Below are 8303 nucleotides of genomic sequence, written 5' to 3' on the forward strand. Positions count from 1 at the left end.
TGACGATATCTTGGATGAGCTTAGTGGAGCTCAAGGGTTCTCAAAGATCGATTTAAGGCAAGGTTACCATCAAGTTAGAATCAAAGAAGGGGATGAGTGGAAAACAGCCTTCAAAACCAAACAAGGCTTATATGAGTGGCTTGTCATGCCATTCGGTCTCTCAAATGCTCCGAGTACTTTCATGAGGTTGATGACCGAGGTCCTTAGACCTTATTTGGGTCGATTTGTGGTGGTATACTTTGATGATATTCTGATTTTTAGTCCATCCAAAGAAGAGCATCTCAAGCATCTACAAGTATTGTTTGAAACACTTCGGGAGCACAAGCTTTATGGAAAATTGGAGAAATGTTCATTCATGCAAAAGGAAGTCCAATTCTTGGGTTTCATCATTAGTGACCAAGGGATTCTAGTGGATCAAGAGAAGGCCAAGGCTATTCAATCTTGGCCAAGACCGAGCACCATCACCGAAGTAAGGAGTTTCCATGGCTTAGCTTCCTTTTATAGGAGGTTTATCAAAGATTTTAGCACCATTATGGCTCCTATTACCGAGTGTATGAAGAAAGGGGAGTTCTCTTGGAATGATAGGGCCGAATCAGCTTTCAACAAGGTCAAGGCCTTGATGTGTGAGTCTCCTATTCTTGCATTACCCAATTTCCACAAGTTATTTGAAGTCGAGTGTGATGCTAGCGGAGTTGGAGTTGGGGCCGTGCTACTTCAAGACCACAAACCAGTAGCATACTTTAGTGAGAAGCTCAATGGTGCCAAGCTCAATTACTCAACTTATGATAAAGAATTCTATGCCATCATTCGAGCTTTGAATCATTGGAGCCACTACTTGAAGCCAAAGCCGTTTGTTTTGCATTCCGATCATGAAGCTCTCAAGTATATCAATGGCCAACACAAGCTCAATCATAGGCATGCTAAATGGGTGGAGTTCTTACAATCATTCAATTTTTCAAGCAAGTATATTGAGGGCAAAAACAATGTGGTGGCCGATGCTCTTTCAAGGAGGTTCACCATGTTGAGTTTTATGGAACAAAGGGTATTAGGGTTCGAACACATGAAGGACTTGTACATTGAAGATCCGGATTTCAAAGATGAGTGGCAAACACTCCAAGAGGGCCAAGAATGTGAGGAGGGCAGAAGGAGTAAGTACTCGAGTCAAGGAGGGTTCTTGTTCTTTGGGAATCGATTATGCATACCCAAGGGACCTTATAGAAACTTGTTGGTCAAAGAAGTTCACTCAAATGGCCTTGCCGGTCATTTTGGCATCCAAAAGACATATGATATTCTCCAAGAGCAATTCTTTTGGCCAAAAATGCTTGGAGATGTTCAAAGTGTGATCAAGAGGTGTGCTCCTTGTCATCTAGCCAAGTCTTCATTCCAAAAGGGTCCCTATACACCCCTACCCGTCCCAAATCAGCCATGGGAGGATGTTAGCATGGATTTTATTGTGGCCTTGCCAAGGACACAACGAGGCAAGGATTCCATCATGGTCGTGGTTGATCGATTTAGCAAAATGGCTCATTTCATCGCTTGCAAAAAGACCGAGGATGCTTCAAGTGTTGCTAATTTATATCTAAAGGAAGTGGTCAAGCTCCATGGTGTACCAAAGTCAATAGTTTCTGATCGGGATACTAAATTTATGAGTCACTTTTGGAGATCCTTGTGGAAGTTGCTCAAAACAAGGCTTCTTTTTAGCACCTCCCATCATCCTCAAACCGATGGTCAAACCGAGGTTACTAACAAGACCTTGGGCAGAATCTTAAGGGCCACGGTGTGTAAGTTTTTGAAAGATTGGGATCTCAAATTATCACAAGCCGAATTTGCATTTAATCGAGCTCCTTCATCAAGCACCGGGAAATCTCCATTCGAGGTGGTTTATGGCATTAATCCACTTATGCCTACTGATTTAGCACCTATTAAGAGAAATTCCATCGACTATGATGCCAAGAAAAGGGTCGAACAAATGCTCCAAATCCATGCCCAAGTGAAGAAGCAAATTGAGAAAACAAACGAGGGGTATGTGAGCCGTGCCAAGAAACCGAGTCATCCAAAGGGCTTTGAACCCGGAGATCTTGTTTGGGTTCATTTAAGGAAGGAGAGGTTCCCACAAAAGAGGAAAAACAAACTCATGCCTAGGGCCGATGGTCCTTTCGAAGTTGTGGAAAGAATTGGTCCGAGTGCTTATAAAATCAATCTTCCGGGTGAGTATGGTGTTCATGGAACCTTCAACATTGGTGAATTGAGTCCGTTTTATGAAGGCCTCGAGGGTGAAGATGTCGAGGATTTGAGGGCAAATCCTTTTCAAGAAGGGGAGGTTGAAACGGGAGAGGAGACCGAGCTAGACCGCGGATTGGGACCTTCGTCCAATTTGAGGTCTAACTCAAATTCCGTCTAAGAAGACTTGGTAATCTTTGTCACGTCTCAATTCTATAATGGGTTTTGAGACTTTTTGCCTAGGGACTTTTATTTAAATAAGGATCCGAGCTAAGATGAAATAACAAGACAAAACCGAGTGACGGGTTTATCGGTTTTCAACAAACGAGCTTAGTTTGCTTCCAATCGGTCCCATCTTTTTAGTAATCACTTGAAGACCATCCTAGGACGTTTTTCAGCTGCTCAAACCGTCCAAATCAGTCCTAGGAGGCTGTTTTCTATATTTTGAAGAATTAGCTCAAATGTCGCTTTCAAGGAAGATCCAAAGTGTCACTATCATTCTTACAATTGTGTAAGAGCTTTGGGGGCTGCTCTCAAGGGCTTATACCAGCCGAAAATTGACTAAGGAAGCCTCCAATTGTGTGTTCCTAGGATAGCTCTTATGTCCCTTTCATTGTAAGACCTTGAGAAGACCATTTGGATTGTTCTTGCTTGGTTGATGCTCACGGTTTGCTAGGGGAGATTTCAGCAACTTTTTCTTGTTTTCTTGCTTGTTTAATGTTAGCCATTAGATGTAATTTGGATGGTTAAGATTAGAAGGACTTGGGTTATAAATAAACCAAGTTCCCAAGTGTAATATTCAGATTTGCTTAAGATAAAAACCAAGTAAGAAACATGAGTTTTCTTCATTAAAATCTCTTCTTTGCTTTGTGCTTGAAGAGCTCCTTTGCTTTGTGCTTGGAGTTTGATAGTTTACTTGCTTGTGTGCTTTAAACTATCGAGTCTAATTCTATTGCTTTGTGTTCGGGATTAGACATATCACCAAAAATCGTCCTTAGGGACACGCCTAAACTGAAGTTTGTTTCATGCAAACTTAGGCTCCTTTCCTTAGTTTTCTACTTAAGTTATCGAGTTAGAAGTTTCACTCCACTCATATGGTGAATTGCTTGAGTTGGCTTTGTATGTTGAGGATAGCTTAGCAAGGCCTAAAAACCATGAGGTCTTAGCTAAGGGGGACAGATTAGAGGCCATCAAAACAGTTGGGAAGGAGGAAGAGGTGAAATCTGAAATGCAAAAAGAAGGTGTTTGCTTGGTCTCTCTTGAGTCTAAGGTGAAGGATGTTCATTCTCCTAAGGAGGAGGATATAGGTGATGTTCTTGCAACCAAAAAGGAGGAGGAACCAGCGCATACACACTCTACACAAGTCCTTGTTGAGAAAAAGCATGAGGTTGAACTTGTTGCTTGCTCAAGCATCTACTTGAGTCCATTAGAACTATCTATAGACAAGAAGTTGCAGCAACCTCGAAGCCTTAAGATGGATAATTTCCTAAGCTCCTTTGAGGGTGAGAAGTGTTGGGATTCAAGCAAAGGTGAAGCAAAAGAAGGAGCTCGGGTTGTCCCATACTGAAGTGTGTCAAATCTTAACTCTTGCACCAGGTCTGATTTGTGTTTCGAAACCAACATCTTGGAAGGTATAACTTGTCAAAAACCTGCTCCTCACTTTCATTTTTATATGTTGATAAGGTTGCAAGTTAGTCTTGTTCAATTGGGTGCGATTTCATACTTAATTTTGGTGTATGATCCGGGAGGAAGTCATGAGAATGTCAAGAATGTCGAGAATTTGAGGACAAATTCTTTTCAAGAAAGGGAGTTTGAAACAAAATTGTTTCAGTATTGTTTCATTTTGATTCATTTCAAGGCCAAAAGAAACAGTCCAAGGAATGGTTAACAATTGAAAGTGTTTCATCGCTTTTTGAAGTATTATTCCGGCAGGCCTGACTTCCAATCTCTATATCTCAAGTTCTAACGGTTCAATTCATATGATTCCTATGCCATTGGAAAGCTTAAGGTCTTATCTAAATCAGGGATTTGGAATTACCATCATAGCTATTTTATATCTTGAGTTATGGTCGATGCAAACAGACTGCGCATTACTGGACAACCCATGACCTACGTGCACTAACAGTTCAATAACTCAAGATTTACTCAACATATAAGGTTGATTCTTTTTGGAGGTGAAAGCTAACTCCCTTAGCTTTCAAATGAGCTATCCTGTGCGCTGATATTCATCCTGAGCTAAGAGATATGCCTCTTACAAGATGCGACTGAGTTCCTGAGATGTTCTACAATCTGGTTTTGGCTCGTCTTCTGTTTTGGGGTCAAACTCAAAATCCGTCTAGGAAAGCATGGTAATTTTTGTCATGTATCAACTCTATAATGAATTTTGAGACTTTTTGTGTAGGGACTTTTATTTAAATAAGGATCTAAGCTGAGATGAATTCGCAAGACAAAACCGAGTAACGAGTTTATCGGTTTTCAACAATCGAGCTTAGTTTGCTTCCAATCGGTCCCATCTTTTTATTAATCAAATGAAGACCATCCTAGGACGAATTCCAGCTGCTTGGACCGACCAAAACAGTCCTAGGAGGCTGTTTTCTTTATTTTGAAGAATGAGCTCAAATGTCGCTTTCAAGGAAGGTCCAAAGTGTCACCATCATTCTTACAATTGTGTAAGAGCTTTGGGGGCTGCTCTCAAGGGGCTATATCAGCTGAATATTTAACTAAGGAAGCCTCCAATTGTGTGTTCCTAGGTTAGCTCTTATGTCCCTTTTGTTGTAAGACATTGAGAAGACCATTTGGCTTGTTCTTGTTGGGGTGAGGCTCACGGCTGCCTAGGAGGAGATTTCAGCAACTTTTTCTTGTTTTCTTGCTTGTTTAATGTTAGCCATTAGATGTAATTTGGATGGTTAAGATTAGAAGGACTTAGGCTATAAATAAACCAAGTTCCCAAGTGTAATATTCAGATTTGCTTAAGTTAAAAATCAAGTAAGAAACATGAGTTTTCTTCATTAAAATCTCTTCTTTGCTTTGTGCTTGAAGAGCTCCTTTGCTGTGTGCTTGGAGTTTGGTAGTTTACTTACTTGTGTGCTTTAAACTATCGAGTCTATTCCTATTGCTTTGTGTTCGGGTCTAGACATATCCTCAATCGTCCCTCAAGGACACGCCTAAAATTTCAGTTTGTTTCATGCAAACTTAGGCTCATTTCTTTAATTTTTCCACTTAAATTATTGAGTGAGAGGTTTCACTCCAGACTCGTTATGTGAATCATTTGCCCTTGTTAATTAGTCATTGTGACTCGTTGTGTGAATCATTTGTCCTTGTTCATTAGGCATTGTGACTCGTTGTGTGAACCATTTGTCCTTGTTCATTAGTCATTGTGACTCGTTGTGTGAAACATTTGTCCTTGTTTGTTAGTCATTGTGACTCGTTGTGTGAATCCTTTGTCCTAGTTAATTAGTCATTGTGACTTGTTTCGTGAATCATTTGTCCTTGTTCATTAGTCATTGTGATTCGATGTGTGAATCATTTGTCCTAGTTAATTAGTCATTGTGACTCGTTGTGTAAATCATTTGTCCATATTCATTAGTCCTTGTGATTCGTTGTGTGAATCATTTGTCCTAGTTAATTAGTCATTGTGACTCGTTCTATGAATCAGTTGTCCTTGTTCATTAGAGTTTGTGACTTGTTGTGTGAAACATTTATCCTTGTTCGTTAGTTATTGTGACTCGTTGTGTGAATCCTTTGTCCTAGTTAATTAGTCATTGTGACTCGTTGTGTTAATCATTTGTCCTTATTTATTAGTCATTGTGACTCGTTGTGTGAATCATTTGCCCTTGTTAATTAGTCATTGTGACTCGTTGTGTGAAACATTTGTCCTTGTTTGTTAGTCATTGTGACTAGTTGTGTGAATCCTTTGTCCTAGCTAATTAGTCATTGCGACTCATTTCGTGACTCATTTGTCCTTGTTCATTAGTCATTGTGACTCGATGTGTGAATCATTTGTCCTAGTTAATTAGTCATTGTGACTCGTTGTCTAAATCATTTGTCCATATTCATTTGTCCTTTTGACTCGTTGTGTGAATCATTTGTCCTTGTTAATTAGTCATTGTGACTCGTTCTATGAATCATTTATCCTTGTTCATTAGTGTTTGTGACTTCTTGCGTGAAACATTTGTCCTTGTTCGTTAGCTATTGTGACTCGTTGTGTGAATCCTTTGTCCTAGTTAATTAGTCATTGTGACTCGTTTTGTGAATCATTTGTCCTTCTTCATTAATCATTGTGACTCATTGTGTGAATCATTTGTCCTAGTTAATTAGTCATTGTGACTCCTTGTGTTAATCATTTGTCCTTATTCATTAGTCATTGTGACTCGTTATGTGAATCATTTGTCCTTGTTCATTAGGCATTGTGAGTCGTTGTGTGAACCATTTGTCCTTGTTCATTAGTCATTGTGACTCGTTGTGTGAATCATTTGCCCTATTTAATTAGGCATTTTGACTCGTTGTGTGAATCATTTGTCCTTGTTCATTAGTCATTGTAACTCGTTGTGTGAATCATTTGTCCTTGATAATTACTCATTGTGACTCGTTGTGTAAATCATTTGTCCTTGTTCATTAGTGCTTGTGACTCGTTGTGTGAAACATTTGTCATTGTTCGTTAGTCATTGTGACTCATTGTGTGAATCATTTGTCCTAGTTAATTAGTCATTGTGACTCGTTGTGTTAATCATTTGTCCTTATTCATTAGTCATTATGACTCGTTGTGTGAATCATTTGCCCTTGTTAATTAGTCATTGTGACTCGTTGTGTGAAACATTTGTCCTTGTTTGTTAGTCATTCTGACTAGTTGTGTGAATCCTTTGTCCTAGTTAATTAGTCATTGCGACTCGTTTCGTGACTCATTTGTCCTTGTTCATTAGTCATTGTGACTCGATGTGTGAATCATTTGTCCTAGTTAATTAGTCATTGTGACTCGTTGTCTAAATCATTTGTCCATATTCATTTGTCCTTTTGACTTGTTGTGTGAATCATTTGTCCTTGTTAATTAGTCATTGTGACTCGTTCTATGAATCATTTATCCTTGTTCATTAGTGTTTGTGACTTCTTGCGTGAAACATTTGTCCTTGTTCGTTAGTTATTGTGACTCGTTGTGTGAATCCTTTGTCCTAGTTAATTAGTCATTGTGACTCGTTTTGTGAATCATTTGTCCTTGTTCATTAGTGCTTGTGACTCGTTGTGTGAAACATTTGTCCTTGTTCGTTAGTCATTGTGACTCATTGTGTGAATCATTTGTCCTAGTTAATTAGTCATTGTGACTCGTTGTGTTAATCATTTGTCCTTATTCATTAGTCCTTGTGACTCGTTGTGTGAATCATTTGTCCTTCTTCATTAGTCATTGTGACTCGTTGTGTGAATCATTTGTCCTAGTTAATTAGGCATTGTGACTCGTTGTGTGAATCATTTGTCCTAGTTAATTAGTCATTGTGACTCGTTGTGTGAATCATTTTTCCTTATTCATTAGTGCTTGTGACTCATTGTGTGAACCATTTGTCCTTGTTCGTTAGTCATTGTGACTCATTGTGTGAATCTTTTACCCTAGTTATTTAGTCATTGTGACTCATTGTGTGAATCATTTGTCCTTGTTCATTAGTCATTGTGACTCGTTGTGTGAATCATTTGTCCTTGTTAATTAGTCATTGTGACTCGTTGTATGACTCATTTGTCGTTGTTCATTAGTGGTTGTGACTCGTTGTGTGAAACATTTGTCCTTGTTTGTTAGTCATTGTGACTCGTTGTGTGAATCCTTTGTCCTAGTTAATTAGTCATTGTGACTTATTTCGTGAATCATTTGTTTTTGTTCATTAGTCATTGTGACTCGATGTGTGAATCATTTGTCCTAGTTAATTAGTCATTGTGACTCGTTGTGTAAATCATTTGTCCATATTCATTAGTCCTTGTGATTCGTTGTGTGAATCATTTGTCCTAGTTAATTAGTCATTGTGACTCGTTCTATGAATCATTTGTCCTTGTTCATTAGAGTTTGTGACTTGTTGTGTGAAACATTTATCCTTGTTCGTTAGTCA

The sequence above is a fragment of the Silene latifolia genome, unplaced genomic scaffold, assembly GCF_048544455.1.
Source record: "Silene latifolia isolate original U9 population unplaced genomic scaffold, ASM4854445v1 scaffold_126, whole genome shotgun sequence".
NCBI classification, from domain to species: domain Eukaryota; kingdom Viridiplantae; phylum Streptophyta; class Magnoliopsida; order Caryophyllales; family Caryophyllaceae; genus Silene; species Silene latifolia.